This window comes from Acipenser ruthenus, chromosome 55, assembly GCF_902713425.1.
Source record: "Acipenser ruthenus chromosome 55, fAciRut3.2 maternal haplotype, whole genome shotgun sequence".
Taxonomy (NCBI): domain Eukaryota; kingdom Metazoa; phylum Chordata; class Actinopteri; order Acipenseriformes; family Acipenseridae; genus Acipenser; species Acipenser ruthenus.
In genome coordinates this window covers 1,119,487-1,135,912 of record NC_081243.1, presented here as the reverse complement: position 1 = coordinate 1,135,912, position 16,426 = coordinate 1,119,487, and the positions used below count along the sequence as shown (strand labels likewise).

General features: G+C 43.7%; 1 protein-coding gene across 7 annotated transcripts in view; it reads left to right on the top strand.

Moving 5' to 3' along the window:
* Positions 1-1,531: 1,531 nt before the first annotated feature.
* The window catches only part of ccdc120a (coiled-coil domain containing 120a), a 22,866-nt gene continuing 7,971 nt past the window's right edge, over positions 1,532-16,426 (top strand). For 2 of the 7 annotated variants that reach the window (XM_059017156.1, XM_059017150.1), the window contains exons 1-2: positions 8,660-8,848; positions 16,417-16,426. The exon at positions 16,417-16,426 is cut by the window's right edge and continues 130 nt beyond it. The gene's annotated coding sequence lies outside the window, so the exon portion shown is untranslated. The other 5 variants (XM_059017151.1, XM_059017152.1, XM_059017153.1 and 2 more) reach the window with 5 other exon arrangements.

The following is a 16,426-nucleotide window of genomic DNA, read 5'->3' as shown; positions in this document are numbered from 1 at the left end:
CACGACCCTCCGGTCAAGAGTCCAGAGCCCTAAATTATTTCTCAAGTCGCAGCGTCTTCAATGGAAACACAAAGAAACTTAAATTCAATGGCAAACGTTTGTGTGTGTGTGTGTGTGTGTGTGTGTTTTTACAACACAAGAAAACATTCAAAGCATTGAAAAAAATAAAACAAACATCTCGATTATTTAACGTGGCATTTTTTCATTGTCAGCTGTCTGGGATTAATATACATTGAAACATTAAAGATAGGTGACGTCATTGACAATAGTAATAATAATAATAATAATATTTTCTGCATTATTCGTGCAATATTGCGACACACACCGTGTGTAAAATTAATAGAAATTATCCTAAAAGCCATCAGCTTTGAATCCTGAGTGACGGAATGTATTCCGGGCTAACCCCTCCCCCTCGCTCTCCTCTCATGAATATTCATGAGGGTTCTTCATTGTCATTCTAGCGCCAGGGTTCTGTCTCCTCCCCCTCTGGTGGAGTGTTCAGGAGCAGGTGGAAAACAAGGACTGGAATCCCAGACACGTTCGGATCAACAACACGCAAGCTATCGTGACCCCCCCCCCCCCCCCCTCTTCGTCAATAGCACAGTTAGCTCTGGTTTTAATAACGCTTTAGACTCTAATGACTTGTGATATCACAGAACTGGCATTGATTTCACAGTATTTTATGTCGCTTTACTGTGATTTTTACTACACTTTACTGCACTTTGCTGTCATTAAAAAAATACTTTACAAGATTTTATACTAGCGCTGGCATTGAATGAAATCAACAATGCCCCCCCAATGCACAGAACAGTAATTTACAGGGGCGCTATTGAGACAGTGGCGGTATTAATGCAGTGGCGGTATTAAGGCAGTGGCGGTATTAAGACCCCCCCCGCCCTGGTTTTATTGATGCTGTTCCACTCACAGCCACACGAGGGCATCGTCCGGCCACATTACATCACAGTGCCCCGTGCAATTCACTGTTTAGGAGATATTATGTGGTTTGTACAGAAGTGTACTGCACTTCATAGAGTAATAATACTGTACAGCTCTATTGAAAAATGAGAAAGATAGATAGATAGATCTATAGTCGGAGAGGAGAGAGAGGGAGGAGGGAGTGAGAGGGGAGAATGTGTGTGTGTGTGTGTCAGTGTGTGTGTGTGTGCGTGTGCGTGTGTGTCAGCAAGTGTGTGTGCGTGTGCGTGTGTGTGAGCAAGTGTGTGTGTGTGTGTGCGTGCGTGCGTGCATGCGTGCGTGCGTGCGTGTGTGTGTGTCAGCAAGTGTGTGTGTGTGCGTGCGTGCGTGCATGTGTGCGTGCGTGCGTGTGTGTGCGTGCGTGTGTGTGTGCGGGCGTGTGTGTGTGCGTGCGTGCGTGTGTGCGTGCGTGCGTGTCTGTGTGTCAGCAAGCGTGCGTGCGTGCATGTGTGCGTGCGTGCGTGTGCGGGCGTGTGTGTGTGTGTGCGTGCGTGTGTGTGTGTGCGGTTCCCTTTCTACTTAGTCCTCAATATGTGTGACACGGTATCGTGGTATTTTTAAATATTGACATTTGAAAACGGCCCAACGATGCTTGTGGTAGCTTTTTTTTTTTTTTTTTTAATGTAATTTGTGTGTGTGTGTGTAAACAATACAACCTAAAAAAAATAATCCATGTTCTTGCAAGGGAAATCGGGCAAGCTGGCGAGTCCGGCGGTCGTTTTTGGAGTCTGTGTGCATTTTAGTTGTTAACGCGTCAAGACGTATCCACAGGAGGCGAGAGTATGGCTTTCAGACAGGAAAACGTTTGATATCCTCGAGGGTGGCTGTTTTTTTCGATTTTGAACACATTATTATTATTATTATTATTATTATTATTATTATTATTATTATTAATAATAATCTGAATATAAAATACCATCTTGCGAACGCAAGGTGTGTTTTTCGAGGTAAATCCATAGTAGAAGGTGCGTGTAGAGGTATGTGTTTTTTAGACGGCGTGTGTTGTTCCCTTCGATGTGTGAATGTGCAGACATGCAGGTGTGCGTCCTGGTAGTTTCACGCACAGAAGCGATCGCATTTTTTTTTTTCGTGCTTTTTAATTGAATTGCCTTGTGGACTGCAAATGATATACCAGCTGTGCAAGCAAATCGTATCCCCGCGTTTCACTGCAACGCGTTTGCGATTAGCATTTTTACGTTTGTGCGCATCGAATGGCTGCTACTTTACGAGCAGAAGCTGACCAATTGAGTTAGTGTTTTCGCATTTGGGTTAATGCTTTGAATTCGTGGTGCAGGAGACAATGCCTGCGCTGCGCAGGCTGTTGATCTTTGATGTTGCTTTTTAAATGGAATTTGCTGTTGTTGCTCATAATATTGCAAATGTGCGAGGTTTGGGGATAAGATATAATTCCCTGCATGCGATTCGTAGGCTATTGGAATCTAAGCAAACGCCGAGAGACTTGAGAGAAACGAGGATTGCAAAGGACAGAGCGTCGGGAGCCTCGGCATCGACAAGAAGGTACCGTCCTTTACAATTCACATTGCGTGGACTTGTGTGCGTGTGCGTGTGCGTGTGTGTAAACCGCGTCCACCTGTGTCGGTGCGTGCGTCTGTCTAGTCGGTGTTGCAAGCGTGCATGGGGCACAGGAGCTCGTGCTAAATCAGTGAGACGCGTTGTCTCTTTATTCCGAACCGTCTGTCTCCCCGATTCGGTTTGGCTTGGTGATGTGGGCGTGTGCCCCTGGTATACCCCGTGTCCCTTGTAGGCAGATCGAGGGCTGTAGTTCATCAGCGTTGTTACAGAGCAGGTCGACCCGGCAATGCTGCACTGGTGGCTGCTTCTGCTGAGGGAACACGAATTTTGAAAGCTGGTTCCGGGAGACCTAGTTTGGGTTTGCTGTATCAAAACCCTCAAGTCTCCCTGCCTGGTGTTTGTCGCGCAGCGTCCTGAACCCCAGTCTCCTGAAACCCAGTTCCTAGCCGCAAACTGACTTAGTGTTCAAGAAATCTGTTTGCAAGCTGTGTTTCCAGATCATGGATAGAGGCTTATTTGTGTGGTCCAGTGGTTAAAGAAAAGGGCTTATAACCAGGAGGTCCCCGGTTCAAATCCGCCCTCAGCCACTGACTCATTGTGTGACCCTGAGCAAGTCACTTCACCTCCTTGTGCTCCGTCTTTCGGGTGAGACGTAGTTGTAAGTGACTCTGCAGCTGATGCATAGTTCACACACCCTAGTCTCTAGTAAGTCGTCTTGGATAAAGGCGTCTGCTAAATAAACTAATAATAATAATATGAGTCGCTAGGGGGCGCTGCTGCGCTGGTTCCGCGTGTGTTTAAGTGATGTGACAGACGTCAGCGGAATAGAAACACTAAAAGAAACTTCATGAATTCAATGGCAAACGTTTCCACTAGAAGTCTTTCTCAGCGTCTTCAATAGAAACACTACAAGAAACTTCATAAATTCAATGGCAAACGTTTCCACTAGAAGTCTTTCTCAGCGTCTTCAATAGAAACACTGAAAGAAACTTCATAAATTCAATGGCAAACGTTTCCACTGGAAGTCTTTCTCAGCGTCTTCAATAGAAACACTAAAAGAAACTTCATAAATTCAATGGCAAACGTTTCCACTAGAAGTCTTTCTCAGCGTCTTCAATAGAAACACTACAAGAAACTTCATAAATTCAATGGCAAACGTTTCCACTGGAAGTCTTTCTCAGCGTCTTCAATAGAAACACTAAAAGAAACTTCATAAATTCAACGGCAAACGTTTCCACTAGAAGTCTTTCTCAGCGTCTTCAATAGAAACTCTTAAATGTAGGGTGTAAAATCGATGAATCAATTAGTTGTTGCTTCTGTACTTTCGACCCACTCACTAGCGCCACCTAGCCTCCCAGGTTAAAAACACTAACTGTGGCACCCAGCCCTCCACAGTGCTTTTTTTTTAATGTCAAGGGGGTTTCCTCAGTGCCTCTTTCTGCCTCCTGTCTCTGTCTGCAATCACTGTGTAGCTGACAGACAGCTCAGGAGGTGAAAAGGCGCTTTTCTGTGAAAGCAGTCACCTAGATGCGATTGTGCACTTTATACAAAATCTATAGATCAAACTTCCTGCATCACATAATGATTGAGATTGGAGATTTAACCTGCAGCTTGGTATCACACAAGCAATAGAGAAGGGGGCAGGGAGAGAGGGAATGAGAAAGGGAGAGGGACAGAGAGAGAGAATGAGACAGAGGGAGAGGGAGGGGGGGTGAAGGGGAGAGAGAGTGACAGACAGAGAGGGATACAGAAAGACATAGAGAGGGAGAGAGAGAGAGAGAGAGAGAGAGAGAGAGAGACAGAAGGATACAGAGAGAAGAGAGGGGAGGGAGGGGGAGAGAGATTTCTGCTTGCCCAAGCTGAAAGATTTAGGTCATGTTTTGAAGTAAACACCTTTCAAATCCAGAGCACGCAAGCACACACACACACACACACACGCACACACACACACACACACACACAGGGCTGGTCTGAAACCTGGACTGGATCTCGACCCTTGGATTGGACATTTATAAAAGTCTCCCACAGTAAATTTGCATGGTCATTTTGCAGGTTTCCTTCATGCTTTTTCTCATGGTTGTACTATCCATTTACCACAGTTTATATGTTTTGTGCTTTACAATGCTTCCCTATGCTTTACCACACCTCTCTGTGCTTTACAATGCTTCCCTATGCTTCACCAGACCTCTCTGTGCTTTACAATGCTTCCCTATGCGTTACCAGACCTCTCTGTGCTTTATAATGCTTCCCTATGCTTTACCAGACCTCTCTGTGCTTTACAATGCTTCCCTGTGCTTTACCAGACCTCTCTGTGCTTTACAATGCTTCCCTATGCTTTACCAGACCTCTCTGTGCTTTACAATGCTTCCCTATGGTTTACCAGACCTCTCTGTGCTTTACAATGCTTCCCTATGCTTTACCAGACCTCTCTGTGCTTTACAATGCTTCCCTATGCTTTACCAGACCTCTCTGTGCTTTACAATGCTTCCCTATGCTTTACCAGACCTCTCTGTGCTTTACAATGCTTCCCTATGCTTTACCAGACCTCTCTGTGCTTTACAATGCTTCCCTATGCTTTACCAGACCTCTCTGTGCTTTACAATGCTTCCCTATGCTTTACCAGACCTCTCTGTGCTTTACAGTGCTTCCCTATGCTTTACCAGACCTCTCTGTGCTTTACAATGCTTCCCTATGCTTTACCAGACCTCTCTGTGCTTTACAATGCTTCCCTATGCTTTACCAGACCTCTCTGTGCTTTACAATGCTTCCCTATGCTTTGTTATACTTCCACTGTGCTGTATTACATTTTGCTGTGCTTTTACTGTGGGAAACATTTATGAGGGTTACCAAATAATCTATAGTAACAATACAATACAATGCAATAATGGTTCTGTGTTATACTGCAGGGCAATGGTAGCACAAGTATAGGGCAGCTACACTGGGGTGAGGCTGGTAGAACGGGACCACAGTGTGCTAACTATACCCAGACAGACAGCAGACAGACAGCAATGCAGTAATGTTGGCAGAGTAAAGGAAACAGTGAAAATCAACAGAAGGCAGCTTTGAGGAACTCGGGAAGGATGAATGGTAATCTCTCGAGCTCAGTGTAATCTTTTTAATGAATGTTCCATGGCTGTGGCTCACCCTCAGGTGTGTGCGGTGTGAACCAGGCTGTCTGACTGTGAGGCTTTGCAGAGTCGTGTGTCTGGGCTTGATACACAAGGTGTGAGGCAATGTCTGAGCGTGTGCTACAAAACACCTACCGCTGTGGCCAATGGTTTTGCATCACCTAGAATTTTAGGATTGAGACAAAATTAAAATATATATATATATAATTATTATTTATTTCTTAGCAGACGCCCTTATGCAGGACAACTTACAATTGTTACAAGATATCACATTATTTTTACATACAATTACCCATTTATACAGTTGGGTTTTTACTGGAGCAATCTAGGTAAAGTACCTTGCTCAAGGGTACAGCAGCAGTGTCCCCCCCCCCACCTGGGATTGAACCCACGACCCTCCGGTCAAGAGTCCAGAGCCCTGACCACTACTCCACACCGCTGTGATTCTTCAGCATGTTAACGTCGCATTATTCAGCAGGTTTCGTTCGACTTTATGAAGCAAAAAGAGTTCATTCCATAGGGTGTAAGTTTTATGACATTTTTAATTCAGTTCAAGGTCCAAACGCAGGCGTCTCTTATCTGAAACAGGAAACACACACAGTTTATTTCAACTCTGTAGCCGAGAAGTATGTGATGAGAGTTCAAAGAAGCATTGAAAATGTTGACAAGTTTCTACAAGCAAGGCTTAGAAATCCATCAGCTGTTTTCATTTCAGTACAGCAAGGATTTATATTCATTTAGCAGAGGCTTTGATCCAAAGCAACTTACAGAGACTAGGAGGGTGAACTCTGCATCATCAACTATTGCTGCTGCTGCTGCTGCAGAGTCACTTCCAATAGGAGCTCGTTTGTTTTACGTCTCATCCGAAGGACGGAGCACAAGGAGGTGAAGTGACTTGCTCAGGGTCACACACACACACACACAGTGAGTCAGTGGCTGAGCCGGGATCTGAACCTCCTGGTATCAAGCCCCTTTATTTAACCCCTGGATCACCTCCTGTTATTTTTTTAAAAACGTAAAACGTTTTCTGTTGATTTTACAAAACCAGAACTCAGTTCTATGTTTTGCACTTAATTGGTTTGGTTTGTGCATGTCTACTGTAATGAACCTCTCTCTATATATATTAGCTAGCATACATTGTAGCTCCACTGTCTGTCTGCATTGCCACTGAAGATCATTTAGGGTATAGTTAGCACACTGTGGTCCCAGCTGGTAATCCACTTGAATTTGACTTGAATCCAGTTTCACTGACTGTGAAAACCAGCCTTTGGCAAACAATAGATATTCACTCTACTGGAGTTCAACTGGATTAGCAGTCAGGTAAACAGCTCAGCACCATTGAAGGGCTGTGCCATTTCAAAATGGGAGGGGGGGGGGCTAAATAGATTGACCCCCCCATACTAGATAACCTGCTGACCGCCCCCCCACCCTTTCCCACCCCCCTGCTATGATTGTCTATTCTCTTGCAGAATTGCAGGAAGTCGCTGGTTGCAATACTTTATAGGGAGTTGGTTTCTTGTTCTCGTTTCCCCTCATTCAAATTCAGTAGCCTGGCTTGCTCACGCCAAGCTAAAGCATGCTGTGTATTTCTGTTGCGTGACTCCACTGACATGCAGATAAACTAGGAATTGATTACACTGCCCCACATTTATTGAATCTTTTTTTTTTTTGTAATTATTATTTGAAAATATTTTTTTCCCCCAATTTAGAATGCTGTGGGTGATAGTGGCTGTGTGCTCGCCTGAGCGTCTCCTCTTTACTGGCGTGTGAAGTGCCGCACATTCTCACCCCACTGCTGCCTCTGTCTCACACCTACTTTACAATGACAATGAGACAGGGAGCTGGTCTAGCACTAGTGTGAGATACCTGTAAAATGATCAGGAGACAGGAGTTTGAGCAGGGTTACAAACTCACACTAGCCCTGCTGCTGCTGCACCCAGTCCTGGGGTTCAGAGCTCCCCTCAATGAAGTCTAGTATTATTAATATTGAAATGATCAGGAGCCAGGAGTTTGAGCAGGGTTACAAACTCACACTAGCCCTGCTGCTGCTGCACCCAGTCCTGGGGTTCAGAGCTCCCCTCAATGGAGTCTAGTATTATTAATATTGAAATGATCAGGAGCCAGGAGTTTGAGCAGGGTTACAAACTCACACTAGCCCTGCTGCTGCTGCTGCTGCACCCAGTCCTGGGGTTCAGAGCTCCCCTCAATGAAGTCTAGTATTATTATTATTAATATTGAAATGATCAGGAGCCAGGAGTTTGAGCAGGGTTAGAAACTCACACTAGCCCTGCTGCTGCTGCTGCTGCTGCTGCACCCAGTCCTGGGGTTCAGAGCTCCCCTCAATGAAGTCTAGTATTATTATTATTATTATTATTATTATTATTATTATTATTATTATTGAAATGATCAGGAGTCTAGTACTATTATGAATACAGAAAGTAAATGTAAATATTATATCGAGTTCATGTTGTTCAGCCCTTTATCATTACAAATCTTGTATTTAATGGGAACAGGAGGATGTAGATTAAAAAAACAAGGGTAAAGTGCCCAAATATCTTTAGACAGGACCACGGGGGAGAGATTACTGGCTGTATGAAACTGTGTTCAGTCGCAGAGAAGCAATTCGCTACAGTGAGCCAAATCTGGAGACAAAAAAAAACTCGACACAGGAATTTCTGGGATGTTTATCAACTTCCAAGAGCACCTATCACGGGCCAAACCAACTGGTGCGTTTCGAGAAAATAAAAATGGGAGAGGTTCGTTTTTTTTTTTTCTTTCTCGGAGAAAATAAAACTACATAAGTGTGTATTTAAAAAAAGTAAGGGGGTTTTCTTTAACGCAGACAAACGCGGTGTAGATTTTAGATGGAGGAATTAATATATATGTATATTTTTTACAAAACTTGAAAGGTACGCACCCCCTATTGTTTTTGTCGAATGGGTCGGTCTGTTTAAAGCCGAGCGCTGTGACCCAAGCGCTCGAGTTTGGATACCGTTTTTGCAAGCCTAGAGGTGAATTTTTAATTAAATAATCATAATAATACATTATATATATATATATATAAATAAAATACGTAATTTAATTTCCCTTTTGGTGGGGTTGATTTGAGTTTCGACAACTGTGTTATCACAGCCAGGTGCAATGCTAGACAATTTAAATTATCGGATTGCTAGAAAACACGGAGATCACCACCTTTTAATTAAATAATAAAGGTAAGATCACCGATGTTTCATCTTTATAGTCAATTAGCGAGCCAGAAACAGTCTGGTAAACTAAAGAGACCGTGAAAAATCTTCAGGCAATGTTGTTAGTCGGGTAGGTTTTAAAGACAGCGTTTTTAAACGTGTGTTTCTTTAAAATGCGTGCAAGAGGGGAAAATAAAGTTTGCATGGTAAGTTGAGAATGTATCGCGTATTAGTTTTCTGTGCGAGGGAGCGTATAGTACGCTGCTTGACATTAGCAAGCAATTTCTCCCACTGTAATTCATGCTTAATTGTAAATTAATAATAATAATAATAATAATAATAATAATAATAATAATAATAATAATATGCGTGCAGAAATCGCTGTATCCGCATATATTTTTTAACCATTAGCCTAGTGTAGTTTTCAAATGGAGGCTGTGTGGTCCAGTGGTTAAAGAAAAGGGCTTGTAACCAGGAGGTCCCCGGTTCAAATCCCACCTCAGCCACTGACTCATTGTGTGACCCTGAGCAAGTCACTTAACCTCCTTGTGCTCCGTCTTTTGGGTGAGACGTAGTTGTAAGTGACTCTGCAGCTGATGCATAGTTCACACACCCTAGTCTCTGTAAGTCGCCTTGGATAAAGAAGGTGTCTGCTAAATAAACAAATAATAATAATAATAATAATAATAATAATAAAAGGAAAAAAACGGATTTTCATAATGGCAGTTTATTATAAATGTGTCAGAATTTTTATTAAACTTATATGAAGTCTCAACGAGACCGCTGCATGTTAGAACGAATACGCCACGGCAATTTTTAATACACCTTTTTTTTTTTAAGCGTAACGTTAAATACTTTAGAAGGTAAAAGTCTTTATATGAGTGAACGATTTATTTTTGTTACTGCTAGAATATGTATCCTGACGCACTGCAGAACATTAAACCCGAAGCCACAGAACAAACAAACGCGGGGTGTTCTGGGAATATGTTTTATGTAAATAATAGAGGTTGTATAGGGGAGACAGTCAAAGCAACTCGGGATGTTGTGCAAATACACGTTTGTATTGTACCTTTTTGCCTTTTTTTAAATTAACAGCGTTGCTTGCACTGTTTATGTAGTGTTTTAAATTATACTCTTCAACAGAAACACTAAAAGAAACTTCATAAATTCAATGGCAAACGTTTCCACTAGAAGTCTTTCTCAGCGTCTTCAATAGAAACACTAAAAGAAACTTCATAAATTCAATGACAAACGTTTCCACTAGAAGTCTCTCTCAGCGTCTTCAATAGAAACACTAAAAGAAACTTCATAAATTCAATGGCAAGCGTTTCCACTAGAAGTCTTTCTCAGTGTCTTCAATAGAAACACTAAAAGAAACTTCATAAATTCAATGGCAAGCGTTTCCACTAGAAGTCTTTCTCAGTGTCTTCAATAGAAACACTAAAAGAAACTTCATAAATTCAATGACAAGCGTTTCCACTAGAAGTCTCTCTCAGCGTCTTCAATAGAAACACTAAAAGAAACTTCATAAATTCAATGACAAGCGTTTCCACTAGAAGTCTCTCTCAGCGTCTTCAATAGAAACACTAAAAGAAACTTCATAAATTCAATGACAAGCGTTTCCACTAGAAGTCTCTCTCAGCGTCTTCAACACTTGCCCTCGAATGTAAGTATCTAGCTATCTATCTATATATATCTATAAAGCAATGGAAGAAAATCAATGATAAATGTGTGTCCAAAACTAGTTTTTTTTCGAGCTGTTGTCAGTATTACATGCATGAATGGGTTAATGTTGTTTGTAGTGCGTAACCCTACAGCTGTCAGGTAGGGGCTGCGCGCACAGTTGTTCGTGGGGGTGACGTAACCCACACATGACCGCATCACAAATGCAAATGCGAGCCCAACTCAAAGCGTTCTTCCGTGCTCAATCATTTTAATGGTTATTTGAAGCATACAGTACTCGTGTAACTCTTGTAAAAGTTCCCTAGTGTAAATCTACAGAGTAATTGTTATTTTTCATAAGCTTTGACCATGATACTGATAAACATTTACCATGTTTGCTATTCTTTACCAGACCTCTCTGTGCTTTACAATGCTTCCCTATGCTTTACCAGACCTCTCTGTGCTTTACAATGCTTCCCTATGCTTTACCAGACCTCTCTGTGCTTTACAATGCTTCCCTATGCTTTACCAGACCTCTCTGTGCTTTACAATGCTTCCCTATGCTTTACCACACCTCTCTGTGCTTTACAATGCTTCCCTATGCTTTACCAGTCCTCTCTGTGCTTTACAATGCTTCCCTCTGCTTTACCAGACCTCTCTGTGGTTTACAATGCTTCCCTATGCTTTACCACACCTCTCTGTGCTTTACAATGCTTCCCTATGCTTTACCAGACCTCTCTCTGCTTTACAATGCTTCCCTATGCTTTACCACACAGAGCACAAGGAGGTTAAGTGACTTGCTCAGGGTCACACAATGAGTCAGTGGCTGAGGTGGGATTTGAACCGGGGACCTCCTGGTTACAAGCCCTTTTCTTTAACCACTGGACCACACAGATTGGCGTGACCCTGCGCGAGTCACTTCACCTCCTTGTGCTCCGTCCTTCGGACGAGACGTAAAACAAACGAGGTCCTATTGGAAGTGACTCTGCAGCACCCTCCTAGTCTCTGTAAGTCGCTTTGGATAAAAGCGTCTGCTGAATGAGTGATTCATAATTAATAATAATAACTGTTACCAGCTCAGCAGCACACATGTTTTTTAGCTGCCTGCCAGAGTTGTACAGTTGGGCGTGTTTTCCTTATCAGCCTGTCTAAAGAATACCATCTTTAAACGAGCCAAGTGTTGGCCATTTCCGAGCTGCGATTGGGAACATCCTGTCCATTGTTTTGAGTGGGAAGCGGAGGGGAGTGGCTGTGAGGGTGACCACCCCTTCAGTCTGCGGGGACTGGTACTATAGAAACGGACCGCTCGCCAACAAAGGGACAGTGTAATAAAGCATAGGCAAGCATAGTAAAGCATAGAGAGGTATGGTAAAGCATAGGGAAGCATTGTAAAGCACAGAGGGGTCTGGTAAAGCATAGGCAAGCATTGTAAAGCACAGAGAGGTGTGGTAAAGCATAGGGAAGCATTGTAAAGCACAGAGAGGTCTGGTAAAGCATAGGCAAGCATAGTAAAGCATAGAGAGGTATGGTAAAGCATAGGGAAGCATTGTAAAGCACAGAGAGGTGGTAAAGCACAGGGAAGCATTGTAAAGCACAGAGAGGTGTGGTAAAGCATAGGGAAGCATTGTAAAGCACAGAGAGGTCTGGTAAAGCATAGGGAAGCATTGTAAAGCACAGAGAGGTCTGTTAAAGCATAGGGAAGCACTGTAAAGCACAGAGAGGTGTGGTAAAGCATAGGGAAGCATTGTAAAGCACAGAGAGGTCTGGTAAAGCATAGGGAAGCATTGTAAAGCACAGAGAGGTCTGGTAAAGCAGAGGGAAGCATTGTAAAGCACAGAGGTCTGGTAAAGCATAGGGAAGCATTGTAAAGCACAGAGAGGTCTGGTAAAGCATAGGGAAGCATTGTAAAGCACAGAGAGGTCTGGTAAAGCATAGGGAAGCATTGTAAAGCACAGAGAGGTCTGGTAAAGCATATGAGGCTTCTGTGCATGAAAGGGTTAATAAATGATCTAAGTAAAACGGATAATAATGTTTTGAACTGTTTCGCTGGGCTGGGTCCTGTTTCTTAGCGACCCATTCTCACACTGCTATAATTACTCTAATTATACGGCCCGTCGAGTTTTTACTTTTGCTGTTTTTCGACACAAAACATTTGTCTCCCAGCTGGCTTTTTCTGTTCCAGAAAGGCTCCTCCACTCTGTGCTTCACGCTAAGGAGAAGCTGTTGAGTGTAAACTCTCTTTCGAAATCCTGTAGTCACCCAATAGGAAACGCTGTTAACGTTACTACTGTAGTACTAACACCCCATTCGTATTGTGTGTCTATTGCAGTAATATTGTAGCCTGATTTTAAACTTGTGTGCAATCTACAGCTGAAGGGAACCCCCTTTCTCTTAGAGGGGTGAGGGAGGGAGGGAGGGAGCAGTTCAGTCTCCGTGCCTCAAGCCTGCCCTGGACTGGACGGAGCCCCCTTTCTCTTAGAGGGGTGAGGGAGGGAGGGAGGGAACAGTTCAGTCTCTGTGCCTCAAGCCTGCCCTGGACTGGAGGGAGCACCCTTTCTCTTAGGGGGTGAGGGAGTGAGGGAGGGAGCAGTTCAGTCTCCGTGCCTCAAGCCTGCCCTGGACTGGACGGAGCCCCCTTTCTCTTAGAGGGGTGAGGGAGGGAGGGAGCAGTTCAGTCTCCGTGCCTCAAGCCTGCCCTGGACTGAAGGGAGCCCCCTTTCTCTTAGTGGGGTGGGTGAGGGAGGGAGCAGTTCAATCTCAGTGCTTCAAGCCTGCCCTGGACTGGACGGAGCCCCCTTTCTCTTAGAGGGGTGAGGGAGGGAGGGAGGGAGGGAGCAGTTCAGTCTCCGTGCCTCAAGATTGCGAGACAGACAGAAATCCAGGTCACCAGCGTCTTTTGGCTGTGAATACTAACAGCTGGGTATCAGTACTACAGTGTGTTAAACAGACCAGTGATGAGGGCAAACCTGATGAATTATTTAAAACACATTTAAATACCCACTTAACACAAAGCTGGGGCTTCCTGGGCATGCATCATTTTATTTCGGACCAAACTGTGGGTGCAGAAACCATTAAGAGCTGAAAATAGTGTCAGGAATTTCAATCTTTTTGATATATATATATTTCTCTCTGAAGGCTGAGGTGCAGCGGTTAGCATGCAGGTACACCCACTCACGATACATTCGTTCCAGATCAGACTGATTTTTAAAAATGAAATAACTGGGTTTTCGGAAGAAGCAGCGAACAGCAGAGCGTTCACACTCAGCCCGCCTCGGAGATGCAAATAATTCGGAGCTTTAAAATGTTTCCGATATGCAAACTGATGCGGACCGAAGGAAGAGAAGCAGTCTGGGTGGGAGGTTGGAAGCAATTCCCCCAAATCCGATACATACGAAACAAGAGTCGATATATGTAAAAGATCATTCTCCCGGTAACGCGTTCAAATAAATGAAAAACAAAATCTGTTTGTTTTCAGATTTCTCATTAGAAACTGTAACTCTAACCACGGAGCGACTCAGACCCACTGGTTTCCACAGCAACCATTTCTCATAGAATATTTACAGGTGGTGGACAAAAAAATGGAAACACCAAAGGGCGTTGGGTCACTATGGCATCCCGCTCTGTGGAGTTCTCGGCGGACCGTTTTTGATGAAACTGGCCTCTCGCGCCCCAGGTTGAAATTTGCAGTAAATTGATCTGCAGTTGCTCGCCTGTTTTGCCTTGCTGATGATGTCATTCCCTCGGAGTTCCCTCGTTGAGTTGTCTTGGTCACTGAAGCTCCTGCCAAACGCGCCCCAACATCACCCCTCTTTCAAAGTCACTGAGGTCTCCTCTTTCAGCCATGCTAGCCAGAATTATAGGCAACCAGGCCTGTCCAGCATTTTTATACCTGACCCTAAGCATGATGGGATGTTATTTGCTTAATTAACGCATGAGCCACACCTGTGTGGAAGCCCTTGCTTTCAATAAATATAATATATTACACACCTATTATTACTTTTGTATTTATATATTTCATGTGTCAAACAGAAATGCTGAGCCCGAGAGATCCGAATCTCTTCTGGGAAGCTGTAGCTTTTAAGGTTGGGGGTGATGGAGGGACTGAGCTGCAGCCCTTGCTGTAGTCGCTGGGCTCTGAACACAAGGGATGGGGGTGTAGACAGAGAGGGGTTGGAGGAAGACTTTTTAGGGTTTCTATTGAAGACGCTGAGAAAGACTTCTAGTGGAAACGTTTGCCGTTGAATTTATGAAGTTTCTTTTAGTGTTTCTATTGAAGACGCTGAGAAAGACTTCTAGTGGAAACGTTTGCCGTTGAATTTATGAAGTTTCTTGTAGTGTTTCTATTGAAGACGCTGAGAAAGACTTCTAGTGGAAACGCTTGCCGTTGAATTTATGAAGTTTCTTTTAGTGTTTCTATTGAAGACGCTGAGAAAGACTTCTAGTGGAAACGCTTCCAAATTTAAAATACGCCAACAGTCTGTTTTAATCTCCCTAACTTGTTCGCCAGCTGTTTTGTTCCAAGTTAACAGACACAGTGTGTTTTGCAGTGGGGGGAGGGGGGACAGCTGATGATAATGAGACTGTTGATTTTAATCTCTCGGGAGAGGTGAGTGGGTGGCTGTTAATTACTTCTGACAGCCGGCACACCAGGTAATCAACAACCATTGTGAGCGAGCAAAGAGAAGAACGATGCAGCTTTCTTTAATGTCTCTGTTCTTTTCCACTCTGCTTTGTACCTGTTGATCATAAAATAGCAGGCATGTGGACGGATGTTTTTAGTGCGTGTGTGGAACAGGTGTGCACACTGGTGCAGACTTTCAGACTTAAACAATGTCAGTCTAACTGTGTGCGTGTGTCACTGCATCAGATATTCACTGCCCTTGTATTGTGTTTCTAAAGCTAGCAACAGGTGGTACAGCGACCATTATATAAGTTAAATTCCTTTTTGTGATGACATGATCTCTCTAGTTCTCTTTGAGCGTTTTTAAATAATATGCTGTTCCCTTTTCCTTCGCTCTCAGGGCTGATGATAAGACTCCCGTTGCACAGCAGTTTGATCCGTTCCTGGTTTCACCAAGAATTTAATCAAACACACCTGAGCTTGTTACCTGTACACACTGGGGGCTGATCAAGCTGGTAGTAAAACCTGGAACGGGTGACACTGCTGTGCAATAGGAGTCTGATTCCCATTCCATTCTTTAGCCACCCAGTCCAGCTGTGCCGTGTACTTCGATGTTTTAATTTCAGAGAAAGGAAACAAACAAAAAAGAAGGTAGTCTCTCTCTCTTTCCCTCGCTCTCCTTTCTCTTTCTTTCTTTCTCTCTCTCTTCCTGTCTGTCTTTCTTTCTTTCTTTCTTTTTCTTTCTTTCTCTTCCTGTCTTTCTCTCTTTATTTCTTTCTTTCTTTCTTTCTCTCTTCCTGTCTCTCTTTATTTCTTTCTTTCTTTCTTTCTCTCTTCCTGTCTTTCTCTTTCTTTCTTTCTTTCTTTCTCTTTCTCTTTCTCTCTCTCTTGGCCTCTTCCTTTTCCTCTCTGGCTTTCATTCCCAGGGTCTGCCGGGACATCCTGCGGGATTTAGACACATCTCGGCGACCCTGCTGTCAGCAAAGAGGGGCAGGCAGTCCGTGTGTCCCACGCCTAGATAATACATTCTGCATGTGAACCGTCAGAACTCTAGAACCTAAGAGAAGTTTCACCCGTTCCAGGTTTCACTTCAAGCTTGATCAGCCCCAGTGTGTACAGGTAACAAGCTCAGGTGTGTCGTCTTATTAAACTCACAGTGAAACCAGGACTGGATCACACCGCTGTGCAGCGGGAGTCTGATTCCCATCCCATTGCAATATTCTTCTATTGCATACAGTGTTGTATGGTATAGTGAGTGTTGCTGTGTTAGGGATGGCAATATCTTTGATCTCCTCTCTTCGTGTGTCTGCAGGTCTGAGCTG